Source organism: Myiozetetes cayanensis, unplaced genomic scaffold (assembly GCF_022539395.1).
Source record: "Myiozetetes cayanensis isolate MyiCay16 unplaced genomic scaffold, myiCay2020 scf154, whole genome shotgun sequence".
NCBI classification, from domain to species: Eukaryota; Metazoa; Chordata; class Aves; order Passeriformes; family Tyrannidae; genus Myiozetetes; species Myiozetetes cayanensis.
In genome coordinates, this window is record NW_026087204.1 from 1 (window position 1) to 19744 (window position 19744).

Genomic DNA, 19744 nt, shown 5'->3' on the forward strand with positions numbered 1-19744 from the left:
TCCTAATTCATCCTCAGCAAAAGACCCTTGTCTCATTTAAACTGGGACACAGGTTAAGACCAATTTACTGGAAACAACATTGAGATAAGAAAATGAACAGTAACAGCAACAATATTATCAACAAAAAGTATAAGAAAATAAAACAATTTACATGGAAAGTCTCCAACAGTAAACAAATACTGGACTGCTCTGCCCACCACATTTTCTTAACTGGAAGGAACCCCTTTTCCCCAGAAGAGAGAGTCCCTTTCTTTCCCCCAATCCCAGCTGAAATAGTTAATAAAGGCAAAGATAAATAATTTGCTAATCAAATTATCTTTGCAATGTTAGTGTTAGTGGTTAGTTTGAATTACAAATGCCAAACCACAATGTTATGTTACTATGGAAAGCTATATCTTACTATGTTAAACAAGTTCTGAATGTAAGCTTTAAATGAGCCTATAAAGATATGGATAAGGGGACATAGCCGAACGGTACAGCCCCCGGCACAGGCTGTTGCAGCCGAGCGAGGAGCGGCGGAGCAGCCGTGGCAGCAAGCTGCCCGAGGGAGGAGCCGGCCCGAGGGAGGAGCCACTCGCCCCGTTCCGAGAGCAGCCGCTGCCATCTGAGGACCACCTCCATCCGGGACCTGCCACCCGGAATCCAGGCGCCGCCTAAAGGGGAGGGAATAGCGGCACATATAAAAGATTATTGCACGTTTTTGGCGGGAAGACCGTTGGTGGAACAGGAGTTTCCCCGGGTCTTCCAGCGCGCTGCTTTGCTTATTTGCCTTCAATAAATTTCTACAATATATTTAAAAGAAAAAATTTATATCTGGTCATTTGACTATAACACCAGCAATGATGTGAGGTGGTATAGAATAACATCTGGGCCCTAGCCACACCCCCTCTCAGCTACTGCAAAAATTACCATAGTCCTGGTTGAAACCAGGACCCTTAAGTTATTAAGTGTTGTTAAGTGCTGTTGGGCCTTTAGGCATAAACTGTTGGTCAAGTCCAGGCTCAGTTTATAACAGGGGTCTACTCTGAACTTTGTGGCTCAAGAGGAGGGTCTTTTGTATTCTTTTTTATCCTTACCCTTTCCTATACTTTTCTCTCTGCTCCCCCCCCAACCCCCCACCTCCATGTGGATAGTTTGGGTTTATTTAGGTTTGGATTGATGTGTTTTGGATTTTTGTTTGCTGTTTCTCAATGTGCTTTAGCTATGTAGTAAGTAGTAAAGTGAACCTTGCCAACAAACTTCGTTGTGCTTTCGCTTTTATATTAAACCTGTTTTTGCTGATACCTTTGTCAGTGATCACTTAAGCGACCTTAAAACGCTCATTTGCAGCACCCCCAAAGCCCTCTGATCCATTTCTAGAAAGGTCTTAAAGAATGGACTGCGCATGATAACTAATTTGCCTAGAAAGCAAGGGAAAACCTATTTATAAAAAGGTACCCACCCCCCCCAACCTGGGTGGAGCCCCTAGCACCCTGGACATCCCATCAGCTGGATTGATGCTGCAACTAGGACTGCTGCTCTCTTTTTCTCTCTCTTCCTCTTTAATTAATCTCTTTCTTTCTCTCTTTATCTTAACCTTTTATCCAAACCCCACTGCCCTGTGCTTATATAGTAGGTCAGGGACTAACATACCTATTTCCATGCCAAGTGTGCAATTTACTAATAAAACTTTGTGAATTTTTGTGGACCCTCTGACTTCTGTTCCTTTTGACCACAAGCATTTATGAATTTTTGGTGCTCCTTTCCCCTTAAGGATGGGATGTCACACTTGGTCAGTTATGGATTTCTGGCAAGTGTTCTGGACTGAGGAAGAAAGTTGATTTGTTCTCAGTCATTTCTGGGCTACCTATGCTAACCTTCTTTTCCCCAACCCAAAGATCAAATACTTTGGGATTGACCTAAACCTGTTAGAAAAAGGTTTTATCTGCCAGGTCAGCTTCTGCTTTTAAATCAAATACTTTGATACTCCAGTAGTAGATGAGATCCAGGAATGAATCTGACTGAGCCCTTCATCCTATGAGAGGATGCATGCAGAGATGCCCATGCAGAGCCCAATGCAGATAGTGAGGTCTCACAGACATACATCCACCCACGCTACTGTAAGAAATAAATGAGATGGTTTTATTACAAGCAGGGTTTCCATGGTTACCTGGTGTTGAGGAGTTTTTGTGATCGGGGGTGTTCTGCAGTTGCCTGTGGCTGCAGCTCTGTTGCAGCCATAATCTGTTATAGTTACTAATAGTTGTGATCCTGTTACTGTTACTTACAGTTACTGTATAAAGGCTAACCGGGAAGCCTGTAAGACAATGAGACCAGCCAGGGCTCATTGCTGAGGGACCTCATGGCTGGGACAGGGAAACAACGTGATAGGTCGGTTAAGACAACCAATGGACTGGCAAAGGGAAGTGTGAGCTGGCCCTGAGAGACCCAATCGATCTCAAAAAAAGGGCTATATCACCTTTTAAGGAAGAAAAGGAGCAGAGCTGAGCATGGGAGGAACAAGAGAATAGTTATGCAAATCAAGAAACCTTAAAAGAACTGCTCCCTCCCATCTTGGGTGTGCTCTCAGGCTCTGGCACAAGGCTGACTGCACCCAGCATGCTGAAAATAAAGTTCTTTGTTTCACTTTATTTGGCCATCGTCGAAATTTTAATTAAAGATATTTCTCACACTACTGCTCCAAGAGTAGGGTTAGGGCAATGAAGGTTAGCAGATGACCTCACTTTATTGTTTGAACTGAGAGAAGACCAAATAGTAAACCAAAAGGAAAGAGATAACAGTTACAGGTAAGTATAATTGAAATAATTTTTTAAACCTTTTAAAAACAGGTATTTCAACCTGTCCATTTAGCATCCTTAAAGATTCTGACAGACTGGGGACATCTCAAGTGCCCTGGAAGTGTCATACACTGTAACAGTGACAAAAAGGCATAATATAACGATGACCAAAGACCTTTGTAGTCTCACAGGGATGCAACAGTACTGTGACACAGTGTGGGGTGCTGCAGCTTTGGGACATGCTGGTTTGCCTGAGTAGGGTGGCAACACATAGAAGTGCCATGGAACATGCAGGGTGTCACTGGCAGAGTGATGACATACCTCAGTGCGGGAAGAGAGCAATGCAACATGATGCAACAACACAGCAAGCAGTGCCAAGAAGGGGCTGTGCTGAGCCCCCATGTCCCACCCAGCCCTGTGGGGTTACAGCTCTGCATGGCACCCTGGAGGGAAAGGAGCTGGGCTACACATTGTTATGGGTTACCAGCGATGCCTGAAATAAATTAATGAGGTCAATTTACAATAACAAGCAAATTTATTAGCAAACGGTAGATAAACAAATTCAGCGCGCTGGGGGGAGGGGGGGGACGACGGGGGACGACGACACGACGGGACCGTTTAGAACAGAAGAAAGTTCTCTCACAGCTCGCCACCACTCCCAAGCTCTCAAATTTCCCTTTTGAACTCTCCGGGTTCCCGTCCAGACATGCTCAGTGCTTAGGTTCTTATTCATACATAGTCCGGGGCATGTGCTTTTTGCACATGCTCAGTTGCAAAGTTTTCCCCATACATGTTCCTGGGCTGTGTTACCAGCGTAGGTGGGCTAGGGGTTTATTTGTGGGCCGGGGTCTTCTGCGATGAAGGTTTTTAGTCTTTCTCGGTGTCCGCAAGACGACCCCGATTTGGAACATGCGCATTTAATAGGTATTTTTCCTCCCCTTCCAGGCTTATCGTATTCATAAATCACTTGGACTCCTTGTTTAGAGAAATTTCTCTATGTCTCCGGCTTGTCGGCTTGAGTTATGTTAACAGGGTGTAGTTATTTAAAGTGCCAGACTACCCCCCCTTCATTATCAGCCTCGGGAACAAACGGCAGTTTGTTAGAAGCATTTAACAGCTATGTGGTGTAATAGAAGGGTTAACTTTGTTCGTAAAATCTTATGTGTATGAGGGAATAAGGAACTTTTGTTATAATTCAACAAGACATGGACATCCTGCTAATCAAGCAAGCGTCAGTAAAAATAATTGCAGACATCTTGCTAAACAAACAAGTATCAGTAAAATTTACAACTGATAAGAACTGCACCTTTCATCTCTGACAAATACCAGATGACCACTTAACAATGAGCCACGAACTCAAGCCTCAACGCAGCCGCATTCAAAACTCGGGACTTGGAAATGTATAAAAAGGAACATTTACTACATTTTGTGTGTGCCTCGGCAGGGCACTTGCCCTCCAGGCCACCCAGCGCTGTTTTGCTTTATTATCGCTTGCTTAATAAATTTATCAATGTTTAATTGGAATTGAGTTGTTTAAATTCTTATACTAACTTATAACATGTGGGAAATACACATGGAAATCACACATCAATGTCCTGAAGTTTTACTAAGCTTAACAAAAAAATCCCTTTAAAAAATATATATAATTTATTACACGCATGACAATGTAACGTGGTGATACTGGGAATGGTGATGTCATTGTGGACCTGGTGTCACACCAGTGACACTGTGGCATGTGCTCAGAGCAGGAGCTGAGAGCAGCAGAGACAGCAGGGCCGCATAGCGACACTTCCTCGTGTGAACCTCTATCCCTCCACAGAACGAAGCACTGCAGTGACGCCATTCATGGCACCGGTGGTGAGGTCACCACGGCGCTATCACACGGGAGCGAGGTGCCGTTCTGCTACGATGCCCATTCATGTCAGACCCTCACCTGACGGTCCCTGTCACCCACTTTGCCTTGACAGGGCAGCTACCGCAGCAGATCCCCACCACCAGCCGCTCCTCACAATTGACCCGCGCCCTTCCCGCCAACGCAAGTCGATAACGGCAACCACGGCAACGCGCCGGAAGCGGCTTGCGATCAATTCGGCCGCAGAACGCCGTCAGTATTGACTATTCCTTTCCTCTCCACCTTCCCCCGAAGTGTCCCCCCTCCTCCCGAGGGAGGGAATTGTACGTTCCGGGGGCGGTGAGGCGAGGGCCGCGGAGAACCGAGCATCCAGATACCGGAATTATTGTCAGAACTCCCTCCTTTCATGAATATGCAAATGTGGGGCGGGGCGGTGGCGGCCGGGCCCGGAAACGGCGCGGCTGAGTCACTTCGGCGGCGACGATGATGAGGCAGAATCTGTGGTAGGCAGCGCCGTTGTCGTCGTCGACTTTCAACGCTTGAGGAATCTCCCCGCGTTCGGTCTTCTTTCCGCCTTCTCTCCACCATCATGATGGAGGAGATAGACCGGTTCCAGGTGCCAGCCGTTCGGGCCGAGATGCAGCCGCTGGTGAGGGGGGACTGAGGCCGCGCTGTCTCTGGGAGCTGCCGCCTCACCATGGGGATGTGTGCTCCCATGGGCCGCGATTGTTGTGTAACGGCAGTCATCTCCACCGGCATCTCCCTAGGTGCTGTCGGTAGCAAGGGCAGAAGCCACCCGAGGGGGGAAAGAGGGGCGGCGGGCGGGCAGGCAGGCAGGCAGGCAGGCAGGCAGGCAAGAGGGGCTCTGGTCCTGCGTCGGTTGAAACGTCGCTTCTTCAAACGCAGCCACGTCCTGAAACGCCCCGTCCTGGCTGGTGCATGAGGCCTTTCGAGCCGCCTCGGCCGGTAGGCTCCAGCGCGGGGGAGGGGAGTGCTCCGGGGGAGTGGGGAGTGGCGATAAGATTGAGAAGCCCGTCCAGGTAAGGACAGGTAGCCAGAGCATCTGAGCGGCTGGAGCCGCAGAGGACTGGTGAGCATTTAGTTGACTTTTACAATGTACATGAGAATTGGGCGATGTTTGTGCGCAGTCCGGTCTGAGAGGTGCTCCCTAGAGATGGGATATCTGCATGGGATGGGCATTAAATATGCATATCTGGCGTGAGTAGTGGTAAGAAGCTGCGGGACGCTCTCTGTACCTGATTTTATAGCCATTGCTCTAGTGGAAAAGTGCTATTAGATACTCGTTGTGTGAAAAATTCAGATGTTCTGCAAAGAAACATCTCTGTCAAATTGCAGTTTTGATCACATAGAATTCTTTATGTAAAGGAAGCAATCTGTAAGGGGTTGTATTCTTTTTCCCATGTCAGGGCATGTGTTTTTCATTTTGGGATGGGTTTTTTTCCCACTTCATGGAAACAATTATACTCAGTTAATGAGCTCTGAAGAAGTTGACATAAAGGTTACACTACTAACATGGGACCCTGGGAAATCTTTGCTTAGAAGGCTTGTGGGACTTTGTGGCTGCATAACTGGGCAGGTAGAGTGGTCCTGGGCTCTTGGTGTCTTCTGAAATGATGCTTATGAAGGATGGCCAGCTGGCTGGTAGCCATGGGAGATGCTAGATCATCACCAAGTAGTCTTGGTGATGATTTCTTATGAGTGTGTAGGTGCTTTACTTTGACGCTAAAGGCTTGCTTGTGTGTGTTTTGCCCCAACTGCATTCTGCAGAACACTTGAATGTGGTTATGTTCGTTTCCAATCTGGGAAAGGTTCCCTTATGTGTTCCTCTCCACTTAATCCAGTCTGCCTTGCTCTCTGCTTGAAGGTGCATTGTTATGTGCAACCTGGGACCTGTTGAAATACAGTTCACTTTGGCATTAGAGCTGGATATGGGCTGACTCAAGATGTTGATTCACTTTGGCCCCTGGAGTAAGCACGTTCCATCTTAGCATCCAATTGCGTGAGACGGTGGTATGAAATATTCACAGAAGTGGAAATAACTTTAATAAAGTACTTGTACAGATCCTTTTGACAGCACATGAGGATAGGTTATTGGCAGCTTCATGTTAGCACTGAAGATACTACTCAGATTTCTAGTATATCAAATTGTACATTATTTAGAGTTGATATACTAGTCCTTGGTTTCTTGTTGCAACTAGTGTTTGCAAAAAGTTGAGAACAAAATAATTGTCTTGTGAACAGAAAGACAGTCTACACATTCAAATTACCCCTCAACGGCAAGCAAACCACTTTTCTTATGGTGGGAGTGTTGAAAAATTGAAAATGTTTTTAGTCTGGTGGTGGTGTTTTTTGTTTGTTTTTTTTAGATTCGAACCTTTGTGGTGGGGAAGAAAACCATCCATAAAAGCTGATGTAGACTTGTTGCATGCCTTGTTGTATGCCTTGTTGTGTGTGTTTTTTGTCAAGCAGAGGCAGCATACGTGACAAGGCTGGCCCTCTATTCATGTTGAGGGCAGTAGGCATGGCAGTGAGATTAGGAAGTTTGGAAAAGTTGTTGGCAGACAAAAAAACATACACATAAGTATTTTCTAGAAACCCCATGATAATAGTAGAGGGGTGGAATTGGCTTGTGCGGGCACATTTGCATTGCCATGGAATGACCAGAACCAAAGAGATGGTCTGGTCCAGCCCTGCTGTTGCAGGGTGGGTTGGTATATTATGCAACTGTCTTAGTAAGCTTTGGAAATAGCTTTCCTTCTTCAGCAACCAAGAATGAAGAAATTTTCACAAATAGATTTAACACTTGAATTAAAAGAGTATTCTGAACCTTTGTTTCAGGGTTTCAGTTCATTTTTAACTAATGGAGTGCATAGTGAAACCTTGTGTATGTCGGGGGCTGTTGCTAGGACTGGATGTGTGGGATTCTTTTTCATGCCTGGAAATGCTGGCATTGGGCTCAGAAGTGGGACAGAGCAAGTCTGGTACAACATTCCCAGTGTCTTTGTCTTTTTTGTAACATCTGGTCTGTATTTGGCAAGTAGAGACTAGATGCTTGCAAGAATCACTGCAGTTCAGAAGCTGGCTGAGGTTTATCATACTGATTTGCTTTGGTAACAGTTCTGCCCAATACTGCTACTTTATTCTGTTGGAGTTACCATTTGACCCTTCCCTCTCCCCTCCGTTCCATGCTTTTAAGTATAGAATAACCTTAGCATCTCAGGATTTTTTCTCTTCCCAGTATAAAAGCTTTCAGTTTCACATGGTCTTAGGGACAGATGGGTCATCCAATGTTGAAGGCCAAAGGAGTCTGGCAGTGTTTTCCTCATCCAAAGGGCTGAGGTAGAAGTTTGTTTTCCAGACATAACCTGAACTGTTATGAACTACCACTAAAACTATCAAAAACTGTTTTGAAACATGGTCCCCTGCTGAAAGGAAATGGAGAAGGTCCCTTGCCCAGTCTGAAGTGCATATACTATAAGAAATATTTTTTGATCTTGTTTAGGCTGGAGGGTATCCTAGGAGAGCACTGGTCCCTTTGAGTCTGGCCAGTACCTGGTAGTGTGAAAAGGGTCCTGAAGTGAGGTTTGTAAAGCTAGGCTTTTCTTGAAATCCTTAAAAATTTGTGTTCTTGATCAGCATGTATACTTTTGAATGTCTGTTCATCTGTGTAGACAAAGTGTCATCTTACCTTTTCATATCTTCATGTAACTCCAGGATAACTGTCAGAGATCTGCCTAGAAACAATGTGACAGGCAGACCTGCTGATCTGCTAATGTTCGGAATGAAGTGATAGGTATGCTGTTCAATACTGAAGGGAAGCCATTCTTAGAAAGTAGTCTGAAGCTTTTTTGAGCCCTTCAGCCTCCAAACCTGCCACTGACACTGGCACTATTGATCAGCTGTCTGAAATCCTCCTAAGCCTGTGACTCTAGCATACACCAAGCACTGGTGCATACATCAGCATACAGACTGGTATATGATGGCAAATTGACAGATGATGGTGTTGGATCACATGTTGCTCCCATACACTGATGCAGACAGTTTCTGTTCTTAGCACAAAAATGGAAGTAAACATGCTCTTGACCACATGGCACCAGTATGACTTTTCCAAAGAAAAAGCACCTGTCAAAGTGAGCAGCTTCAGAGGAGCTTTGCCACAAATTTGTGAGACTTTGGCTTGCTTTCTGAAAGTGACAGGAATAACATAGTATTTTAGTTTCCCAATCCTCTGCTTACGTGAAAAGGGGGAGCTCTTTCTGGAGAAATTGGGTTGATGGTTCTTAGATCTCATTCTGAAGTATTGTGACCAGGCTGTGGGACCTTGGGCTGGTCGCTCTAGTTGTAAAGACTACAACCAATCCAAGGATTTTGCTTAGCCACATCCTACAGTTGTTAGCTTTCTAACTGAGATGCCAAATCTATGCTGGTCCTGGAGGTGTAAAATTTTCTGAAACTTTGAAGGATACAGAAGATGCATTTCTATACAGCTTTCTTTGAACATTAGAAAAGAAAAAAACTAGACTGTCTACTGGATGCTTAGCTTTTAAAAAGTAAACGATCATTTTAATCTGTGGACAGTATGAGTGTTCATCATGCTTATAAAATCCACATTCATTATTTTTGGAAAATATTGACTGTTTCACCTGAGGGAAGTGTTAAGACCTTTTTGTTTTGTCTGATGCATCCCTAAAATAGGGGGAAAGAGCACAGGCACAGGGCAGTGGGGTTTGAATAAAGGGGTAGGGTGAAAGGGAAGAGAGAAAGTGAGAGATTAATTAAAGAGGGGGAGAGAGTTACAAAGAGATCAGCAGTCCTAGTTCCAGCATCAATCCAGCTGATAGGGTGTCCAGAGTCCTGGGGGTGCCCACGCACCCAGGCTTCATGGGGGTACCTTTTCATAGGTAAGTTTTCCCCACCCTGGAGATAAGTTTCTCGCTTTCTATACAAATTAGTTATCATGCGCAGTCCATTCTTCTGGACCTTTATGGAAGTGGGTCAGAGGGCTTTGGGGGTCTTTGGTGGTCCCCCTACAGTCCATGCCCACTTTTCAACCTCATTCCTGTGCCTGTGCTGTACTGTGGTGTGCATATCTCCAGGAGCCAGAACAAGGACATTTGTCCCAGAAAAGTGCTGCCCTACCTCTGTATGGCCCCCCTCTCCAGCCACATCCTGTTCTTTTTCACAGTATGTTATTACCAGCAATCTTTGGTTGGCTCCGCAGCTATCTGGCCATCAGTATTTGAAACATACACAGTAGCCCTTTATCTTCTATACCACCCCGTGGCTCAAACATAAATATGGACTTGGTGACCCATTGAAAAAGGAAAAGAAGAGGGAGAGACAGAAAGGGGCAAATGCATTCTATAAGTAATCTCTAAATTTTGGGGATAATCTCTCTATAATCCCCCACATTTTAAAGTATAATTTGATTACCAAAATGAAAAGCAGGGAGTTAACATTAAAAAAAAAAACATAGGATGTAACATCTTGTTAAGAATTCCCATTGCTGTTGGCAACCATCCAGATTAAATGTCCCACTAATGGTGTTCCCTGTCTTTCTTCACTTGTTCCTATAATTGCTGGATTTCTTCCACATCATTATGAATGGTAATCAGTCTTTTGTCCATATCAAGGTGAGATTCATTCCAATAGAGGTAGGCTGTATGTCTTAAATAAGTGTATAATTAAATCATAGCAATTGATAAGATACAACAGGATCTGAATAACTAAAATCACAACCCATAATGTTAACAAAGTTACAAATGCCAATATTAGAGTGATTACTTGTCTCTACAACAAGGCTGTCTACAAGAACAAAATCACAAGGGGTTCTCATACAGGCACATCCATTCCATCAGGCCTGTACTCTATGCTCCAAGGGATAGAGTACTGCTCTGTTGGGATTTAATGCTGACACAATGATTGGGTATATGGTATTGTCTCAGTTTAATGAGATAAAAAAATAAGTTTACTAAGGAGGGCAGGATATGAGAAAAACAAGCTCCTTCTTCTGAATAATTATAACTTTGAAATTAAGAGGCTCCAGGTGAAAAAATGTGGAAAAGAAAATAACAGTTCTTTACTAAAGAATATATATATAGGTAACACAACAAAACAAGCAATAATTCTGTAACCAAACTTCCACCGAAAACAATTAAGTACTTTTTGCCTTTTGGCGCAGTTAGAACCACAACCAGCTGGGGGCGGTGGCACACCTTGGGAGGCAGGGACTGCAGTGCCTCACGGTCTCCAGGGGATGCTGTTGGGTCTCCAGAGGAGAAAAGGCTGCAGTTGCTCACTGATGGTTGGCAGGTGGTACTCTAGACAAACCCCACGTGGCAAATGGTGGATCTCAGCCACAGCAGCTGATCTGAGACCCCAAGGTGGGCCTCTACCCCTCGGCCATGGAGGCAACAGCTGTCAAGGTACGGAGGTGCCAGTCCTTCCAGCGAAGAGCAGGGAGACCCAAAAAGAAAACCCACAAGGCACTGGCAGTCTTTGTGACAACAGAGGTGGTGTGTGACCCCCTACCACAAACACTGCAGGGACTCTCTCACTGGGGAATGAACCAGAGCTCCTTTGGTCCTCGGCAGCTCCAAAGGGCACCCAGGCCATGGGTAGATCAGGACGTGAGGGGTCATAGGCGAACTGGGACCTTGCTCAGGGCCAGAAGAAGCCAGTGACCCAGCCAAAAAGATGAACCTGGAGCTCCTCTTCCCCACACTGCTCCCCGAGTCTGGGCAAAAGCCAAATCCCACCCCCAGAGGAAAAAAACCTGAGCTCTCCCTTCCCCCCAGTTGTGGCTACAGGGGGATGGGTTTTCCCTTATTCAATTTAGCTGGTGTGCTGAGGTTATTTAGCATTTTAATGAAGCAGTCCTTAAGTCCCTGGCTCACCTAACAATAGTCTTAGCTTGCTAGCAAGAAGCTGTTGGTATGGGAAAACTCACTAGGAAAGAGTAAAAAAGTATAAAACTATAACAAGTATATACCAAAGCACTGTGTTTTGTTAAAACAAAAGCTATGGCTTTACTGTTGGTGCAGTCATAAGTGAAATTAACTAGTTACCACCAAGAGTGGAATTCCCTTTCCGATTTTGTTGCATTAGTCTAGGTTACCTTTTGATTTTCAGTGGGCAAATTGCTTTCATCTCCTTCATTTACAATTGATGCCAGAGTAAATTACACCCACACCTAAGAAACATGTGTGATGCAGAATGTACTATAATTACCATACTGATTAGCATAAATAAAAGGAGTGTCTCCACCCTGTGGGTCAAGCTTGTTGATGTGTGAACCAAATTTGTTTCCTGCTGGCAATGATTGCTCCTGCAAAAAGGATAAGCAATGGTTAATTTGATTTTCAGTGGGGGTGTGCTGCCATCATTTCTGGTATAATTCCTGGGAAGAGAAAACAATGCAAGAGACTGTGGGGTTTGTCTGGACAGGTTACTCCTTAGTGGCTCAAGTTTTTTGACAGTTTGGACTAATGACAAAAGTAATTTCTTCCATTCAGAATATCTCTGTTCTGTCTCTTGAATTGCAGTTGAGTTGAATAGTAAAAATCTCTTTGGTCTGTCTAGGCCAGTTTGGCCTTGACATTCCGCAGGCGGAATCTCAACTTCTGCTCTGTGAAGTGCTTTCTGCACTGCTGTTGCTGCTTCCACCACCTTTTTTTTTTTTTTTTTTGGGGGGGGGGCAGTCTCCTGCGATTACAGTATTACATGATTTAACGTCTGGAGGAAGAGAGACTGTCTGTAAAAGTTTGGCAAGCACAGCATTTGCAATCATGGGTGAGGGTTTATACCCTTGCATGGGTCTGTTAAAGGTGTACTGTACTTCCTTGTAGGTAAGCGTGAATTGAGCCTTGTCATGTTCCCAGTGTGTAATCATAAAAACCATTTCTTTTACATCTAGGGTTGCCATCCACAAGTGGGATGCTCTCTGAATTTGAGTTAGCACTTCTGCAAAATTTACCACAGCAGCAGTTAAAGGCAGAGTATCAGTATTCAATTGCCTGTAATGAACTGTAAGCCAAGACTGTCGGTCTCTCGGAGAATCAGAAGGGGAGCATGAGTGAGTGATAATACCTCTTTTCTCCAAATCTGTCACCATCCCATCAGTGCTCAAGCATGTAGCTGCTTGTATTGTGGCTGTTAGATTTGTGATGTTGGGTACCACAGCTGTTAGTGGGGCCAAATAGACCAGAACTTCAGAAATTCCATCTGGTGCCATAGCAACAATCCAGCACTGTGATATGCGGGGCAGTCCTTGAATCAGGGAGTGCAGGCACTGCACAAAGTGAGCGCACTGCAGTCTCTGGATTTCTTTTAGGGTTTGGGTTAATGTTTGAACTGAAGGACCACACATTGCCGTAAAGACATCATGTTCGATCATTCAGAACATCGAAGAACATTGTCATTGTGATCTTTAATTACAAAACAAATAGCAAACATCCGCTTCTCACCTAGGAGCCATATATTAACCATAGCAGTTTGGCAGGTAATACTTGTTCCGTTTACTCCAGTGATTTTAACTCTTTCCTGTGCGGGTCGTACACTGTCTTAGTTTAACAAGATTACAACTTAGAAATTAAAAAACTTCAGGTGGAAGTGTGGAAAAGGAAAAGAAACAGCTTTTTATTAACAAAATCTGAATAAACAACAAATGGTCCAATCAAAAACTTTCAGAAGAAACAAAACAAAGTCCCAGTCCTCTAGGAGGGGGGGAGAAACCTGCAGCAACCCGGGAAGGCGGGGGAAGGCAGGACTGTCCCAACAGTTCAACAGCTGCTCACAGCCACATGTACTCGCAGCCAGCACTGAAAAAAAAAGTCCTTTTTCCCACAGGCAGTCTGAAGGCAGAATACCTCGCTCTGAGATGGGTCAGTCTCTTTCTCTCAGTTGTCCTCTGTGAGGTGTCCCATGGGTGAGAAAAACTTCCTCTCAGGAAAAGAAAAGGAGGCAGCCGAAACTGGGCTCCTGCTCTGTCCGGTCCGCAGACCAAACCCAAAAACCCCTGAACAAAGGACTACCCCAGCTGTCCCTGGGGCCACCTTGCTTCCCCAGGACACCTCCCCCCTCTCTCGCGCTGCCCAGCACGTGCGGCTCTGCTCCGCCCCCTCCCCGACTCCCCCCATCCTGGAAGAAACAGATGGGGGTGGGGGGGGACGGTAATGGGACCAGGAGCCTAGGAGAAAAAAAAAACAAAACCAACATCTCTTTTCAAACCTATGGCATACACCCAGCTTCTTGGCATCCCACTGCATTAATTTTGAATGTTGTGCTCCCATATCTATTAGAAATTTTTGTAATTGTTGATGAGAATCAACTGGAATCTGAATGCCTGGGCCATTATTATGTATGCATTGATAGGATTCCACTCACTGGATTTCAGTCTTGCCTGGCTTGTGGCCAGAATGCTCACATTAGCCCCTTATTGTCTGGGCTTCTACAGTGTGTTATCAAAATTATTCTCATACTGATAGGAGAAATAGAAACTTTACTCACAGTATCCAAGAATGCCCAAATAAGGAACAATATAATCTTAGAGAAGTCTTTCAAGAATTAGTTAAGGGATGTACTCAAACACACAGGACATAAACTAAGCTCTGTGTACCCAAACAAGATAAAATAAAGAACAAACATTACAGTTTTTGGTGACGAAGCAAAATGACGCTTTACCTGCTCAAGAACTGACGTCAAGACTATGAAGAAGACCCAGAAGTACCAAACAGGGACTTCCATAGGGGAGTGACTATGTAAAGCAAAGTAATGAATATGTATAAAGTAAGCAAGAATATCTAATGAATATGTAAACAGTATTTGTAATAAAAGTCCTGTCCATCTGTCATTTGGCACGTTCGATTAGAGGAGCTGTCCTCTGAATGTCCAGCATGCTGAATAAAGAAGAATGCCCTTTTTAACATCTACAAATTGGTGTTAAGAAGTTTGTTTCTGCTGCTTTTTGGTATCAATACTGAATCTAAAACAGAGCACTGTACTAAGAAGAAAATGAACTCTATCCCAGCTGAAACCAGGACAGTATCCACCCCTTATTCCATACCATTTACATCATGCCAGATGCCTGACTTTCCACTACACCATTACCATTACCTTAGTCTATGGACCATACCTATAAAAGTCTGTTGAGTTCATTTAGTCCATGACCTTGAACTCCATCTATCATAACAGTCTTTCAGGCACGAAAGATGGTGTGTGGTCTTGTCACATGTTTAAACCAGTTCTGATTCCATCAATGCTGTGCTTGTATAGTTTCATCAGAGTTCATTCATTGTTAATGTGGCAACTGAAGGGGAATCAGATTTGGATCCCCAAATCTAGAGTGGCACAGATGGGCATATAGCTGCCATAGAAGTGGTAATATACAGTATTATATAGCAATTAACATCATACAGTTTAATTCATTGTTCTCACCCCAAATCAAATCCACTTTAGGCACACATTGGACTCTCCCATCCTCCTTCATTGGCCCACCAAATGCACCCAGGTCCTTGAGCAAAAGCAATCCCATAGATGGGTTTTCCTTTGCCTGAGGCAGGTATAACCCAGACTGTTTTCCCCAGGATGTTGTTTAAGTGCACTACAGGAACTTTATCCTCTTCTACAGTACGTAAAAGTTTTGATTGGGCAGGGCCAGCCCAATTTGGAGATCCTCTGGTGTTGAGTAACCAGGGGGCTTTTGCCAAATGTATATTCCAGTGTTTGAAGGTCCCAGCACCCATTGCTCTCAGTGTAGTCTTTAACAGTCCATTACATCATTTGATATTTCTGGAGGCTGATGCATGATAGGGAATGTGATATACACACTCAATACCATGTTCTTTGGCCCAAGTGTCCATGAGGTTGTTTCAGAAATGAGTTCCATTATCTGATTTGATTCTTTCTGGAGTACCGTGCTGCTGCAAGGCTTGCTTTTCAAGGCCTAGGATAGAGTTCTGAGCAGTGGCAGGGGGCATAGGATATGTTTCCAGCTACCTGGTTCTTGTTTCCACCATCATAAGCACATGGTGCTTACCTTGGTGGGTTTGTGGGAGTGTGATTGTTATCACCTGCCCCAGAAGGGGAGGGTAACCCAGGTTCTTATTAATAAATTCCTTGGGGTGGATTAGAGTGAAACAACACTGAAAAATTGCTGTTTGTAAACATATATATGTAGGGTTTATTTTAGAGTAATTTTGTTTCAAAGGTAAACAGGTGTGTTGCTCTTTTGGTTGTCATCACTGTTGCCTAAAAGACTGGGAAGAAAAATGACTCCAGGTCAATTTAGTGTATAAGATAAAGAGAGCAGGTCCTTTAATCTCAGGCCTAAGGCCCAGGGAATACATATCACATGCACCCCCAGACAGTGGTTCTGTGATTTTATAATAAGGTCCATCCAATTCCAGCTCTGTCCACCCCCGGTTCTGCCCCGTCCTGCCCCCCGACATGCCTGTTCAGGAATTGGGTCTGAGGGCATTTAGGACCCCTTCTTCCTCATCTTTATCTTCTTTGCAGCACGTACAGTGTTTGGAGTTCCTCCAAAGTTCTGGGTTTGAAGGTCACTGTGTCTGTGTGATATCTTTTGGTCCAGGCATTAAGGTGTTTTTCTACAATTCTACCTTGAAAAGGAGACTAAACACACTAACAGAATTTTAGAGGGATTGATATGAAATGGGGTAGTAGGGTTGGGTATGTGTAAACATTATGCTACAGGGTAAGAGATATAATACAGCTACATTAAAATCTACATTCATTACACATCTAAAATCTATAAAAATTTAAAAATCCAAAAAAGCTCTGAGGCATCATCTATAGCAATATAGCAGTATTAAAGCATAGCAATATTAAAGCATCTATAGCAATATAGCAATATTAAAACACTTAAGAAAATGTATAAGGGAGAGAAAGAAAGGATAAAGGTCCTAAGATATATATAGTCACCACCCACTGTATCCAGCGATGAAACTTGGTAGTTACAGCTTCCATGTCTGTTGATTGAAGTGGTGGTTGAAGTCCTGTTGAAATGATGGTCTTGATCCGTTGGGACTGGAGGAATCCCCCCCCCCCCCAAAACTCAAAAATTTCATGCTTTATTATACACCAAGCTTAGGTGGGAATGCTTAGTTCCTCCCATGGGGTGGGGAGTGTTGTTGTAATAGTTAGGACGACCACAAAATAAAAACCAGGCACCTCATATGATGATAGTCCGACAGTCAGCTTTATTGCTTCGTCCAGTCTAATAATTTCTTGTTCTCACACATACTGTGAACAGAACCTTACATGCCTTTCTATTATTAGTTCCCTATCTATAGTTTATTACTAACCTTCACAAATAATTGGATATTCACTCCTTATTTACATTCTTCTCTCACTGGTCAGTTCTGGCACCTTCTCAAGTCTTTCACAGTTCCTGTGAATTCCTCAGGGAAACAACTTCAAAATGTCTAAGTCAAAATCCTTCACCTCTATATCCTTCATCAGGGGTTCTGTGGAACCGCCGCCTACCCCAACAGAGTGTAGTGGTTTGAGTTTGGCTGAACGCCAGGCATCCACTGGGCCTGCACCCCACTTCCCTCTGAAGGGAAGGGTAGGAGGGAAAGGGGGAAAAGAAGGAAAGAAAAAAAAACTACGGAACTGAAACTGCCAAGAAAAATAGCTTTATATTTACACAGAGAAGAAAAATTATAAACACTATATACACAGAGAAGACCTAACAACAAAGACTATTTCCCCACAACAAGAGCATTCCTCCTCCGAAGAGACAGCTTGACCACTCCGTGCAGCTACCTGGAAGAGAAGAAGAGACTTGCTTCCTTCCCTTCTCTTCTATATCTGGGCTGACATAACATGGTATGGAATATCTTATTGGTAAAATATACATCAGGTGATCTATCCTAGTTCTGTTTCCCTCTCAGGGAGGGTAATAAACCCATTACAGGAGTTTTACAATGGATCGTGTCAGGGAACATGTCAGGAGTCTTCAATGCTCCCCATAGGGGTCTTCACAGCAGAGCCTTTATGTAAGGGAGGACATTGGCATGATAAGAAGGATTATCCCACTTTGCAGGATTTGCCTCTTCCCTTATCTGGCAATCCAGTTTGTAACTTCAGGTATGCATGCCCTTTGGCACCTGGGATAGTTGGACAGTAGCACCCACTTATCTGATCTGAAGGTCTTTTCCCAGTAGGCATATTCAGGGAGGGGTAGGCTTTGCTGGATGAGCAGCTCTTTCTTTTCAGTTTGCTACAGTGGACAAAAGTCTTTTGGTGATCTTACAATGTGTAAGCCATTAACTATTTCAGTCTCTGATGGTGATATAATCAATCTGCCATTGTCCTCCATACCAGAGAGTCTTTGCCCACTTACCCTGCTTAATTGCAGCGCCTGCTTCACATTCATGGATAACCTCTGCTATAGTGTCCATGGTTAAATCCACCCCTTGATCACAAGCTCCTCTGTATGTTGCATCTCTTCCTTGATGGCCTGAGGTATCATGAGCCCACTGAACTAGAAATACTTCGATCTTGGTGGCCTGATTCACATGTTGGTCATTCTGATATTCTTCAGTGGTCTAACTCTTGGGTAAATGAGCATCCTCGTGACTGTCACAAATGAGTGTTTTAGGTCACTTAAAGAATAAATTGGCAAAGATATCAGCAAAAACAGGTTTAATATAAAAGCGACAGCACAACAAAGTTCATTGGCAAGGTTCACTCTACTACTTACTAGATGATTAAAGCACACCAAGAAAAAGCAAACAACAATCCCAAATCAATCAATCTAAACCAAAATAAACCCAAAACTATCTATGTGGAGGTACCTGTGAAAAATTCCCCTAGAATTCAGTAAAATACATCTGATGCTTTTGCATCTTCTCAACAGGCATAGGGTTGAGGCTTGAGGAATTCAGGGTATCAGCCCAGGATCTGTCATCATCATTCTTTACTCCTCCAATTATAGCAAACTTGAGAGTTTACTGGCTCTGAGAGGCCCTACTCAGAGGGAGATTGCTGGTCACAGCTCACTGCAAGTCCAGGAGAGCTCAAAGGGTCTCACCTTAGACAGCTGTTTACAGGGTCACAAGACAGTTGGCTTTAGTCATAGTAATTTTCCATCCTGGCTGCTATTCTTTGAAAGTTTGACAACAACAAAAATGTTGTTCCACTTGGGTTGTTATTCAGACAAGAAAAATAAGTTTCCAAGGCTGTTCGTTAAAAACCAGGAGCTTGTTTGCCAGCACTAGTTCCTGGGAACAGACAGTGTTTCTGATAAGCTCAAGAGGAGCTTAGCCCAGGTGCTGTTTGTCAAGGCCGAGGCCTAATGAGCATTTCTCAGATCATAGTGCAGCCTGGGGTGGGGGGATGCACCACCACAGTAATGTACCCGCACAACCAGGTTCTTCACCTGGGCAGCAGTATCTTGCCACAATGCAGAAGCCCAGATGGGTTTACCCCTAGGCTACCAGTTATTTTGCTTCCATTGTTTTAACCATCCCCACAAGGCATTTGCCTCCATCAATGAGTCAGTATAGAGGTGAAGTATTGGCCATTTTTCTCGTTCAGCAATGTCTAAGGCCAACTGGATGGCTTTCACCTCTGCAATCTGACTCAACTCACCTCCTCTTTCAGCAGTTTCCACAAATTGTCGTAGGGGACTCCATATAGCCACTTTCCACCTTCCATCTTTTCCCACAATATGGCAGAGCCCATCAGTAAACAAGGCATATTGCTTCCCACTTTCTGGTAATTTCTTATACAATGGGGCTTCTTCAGCATGTTACTTCCTTCTCTGGTGACATCCCAAAATCTTTGCCTTCTGACTAGTCTGTGATCACTTCCAAGATTCCTGGACAACTGGAGTTTCCTATTTGAGCTTTAATCAGTGCAACCCACTTATATCATGGAACTGATGCTGCATGGAGTATAGAGGAGACCCTCCCTTTGAACATCCAGCCCAACATGGGCAACTGGGGTGCTAGGAAGAACTGTGCTTCGGTGCCAATCACATCTGAAACAGCTCAATCCCCTTCATAAGCTGCTGTTATCTCTTTATCAGTTGGAGTGTATAGCAGACTTTTGATCCTCTGTATCCCCA

At 44.1% G+C, this 19744-nt stretch overlaps 1 long non-coding RNA gene across 2 annotated transcripts in view; it reads left to right on the forward strand.

The window, feature by feature from the left end:
- Positions 1 to 4767: 4767 nt before the first annotated feature.
- Positions 4768 to 19744, forward strand: part of LOC126637615 (uncharacterized) — a 70554-nt gene continuing 55577 nt past the window's right edge. The window contains exon 1 of one of the 2 annotated variants that reach the window (XR_007628385.1): positions 4768 to 5278. This is a non-coding gene — a long non-coding RNA (uncharacterized LOC126637615). The remainder of the gene's footprint in view (positions 5279 to 19744) is intronic. The other variant, XR_007628384.1, reaches the window with a different exon arrangement.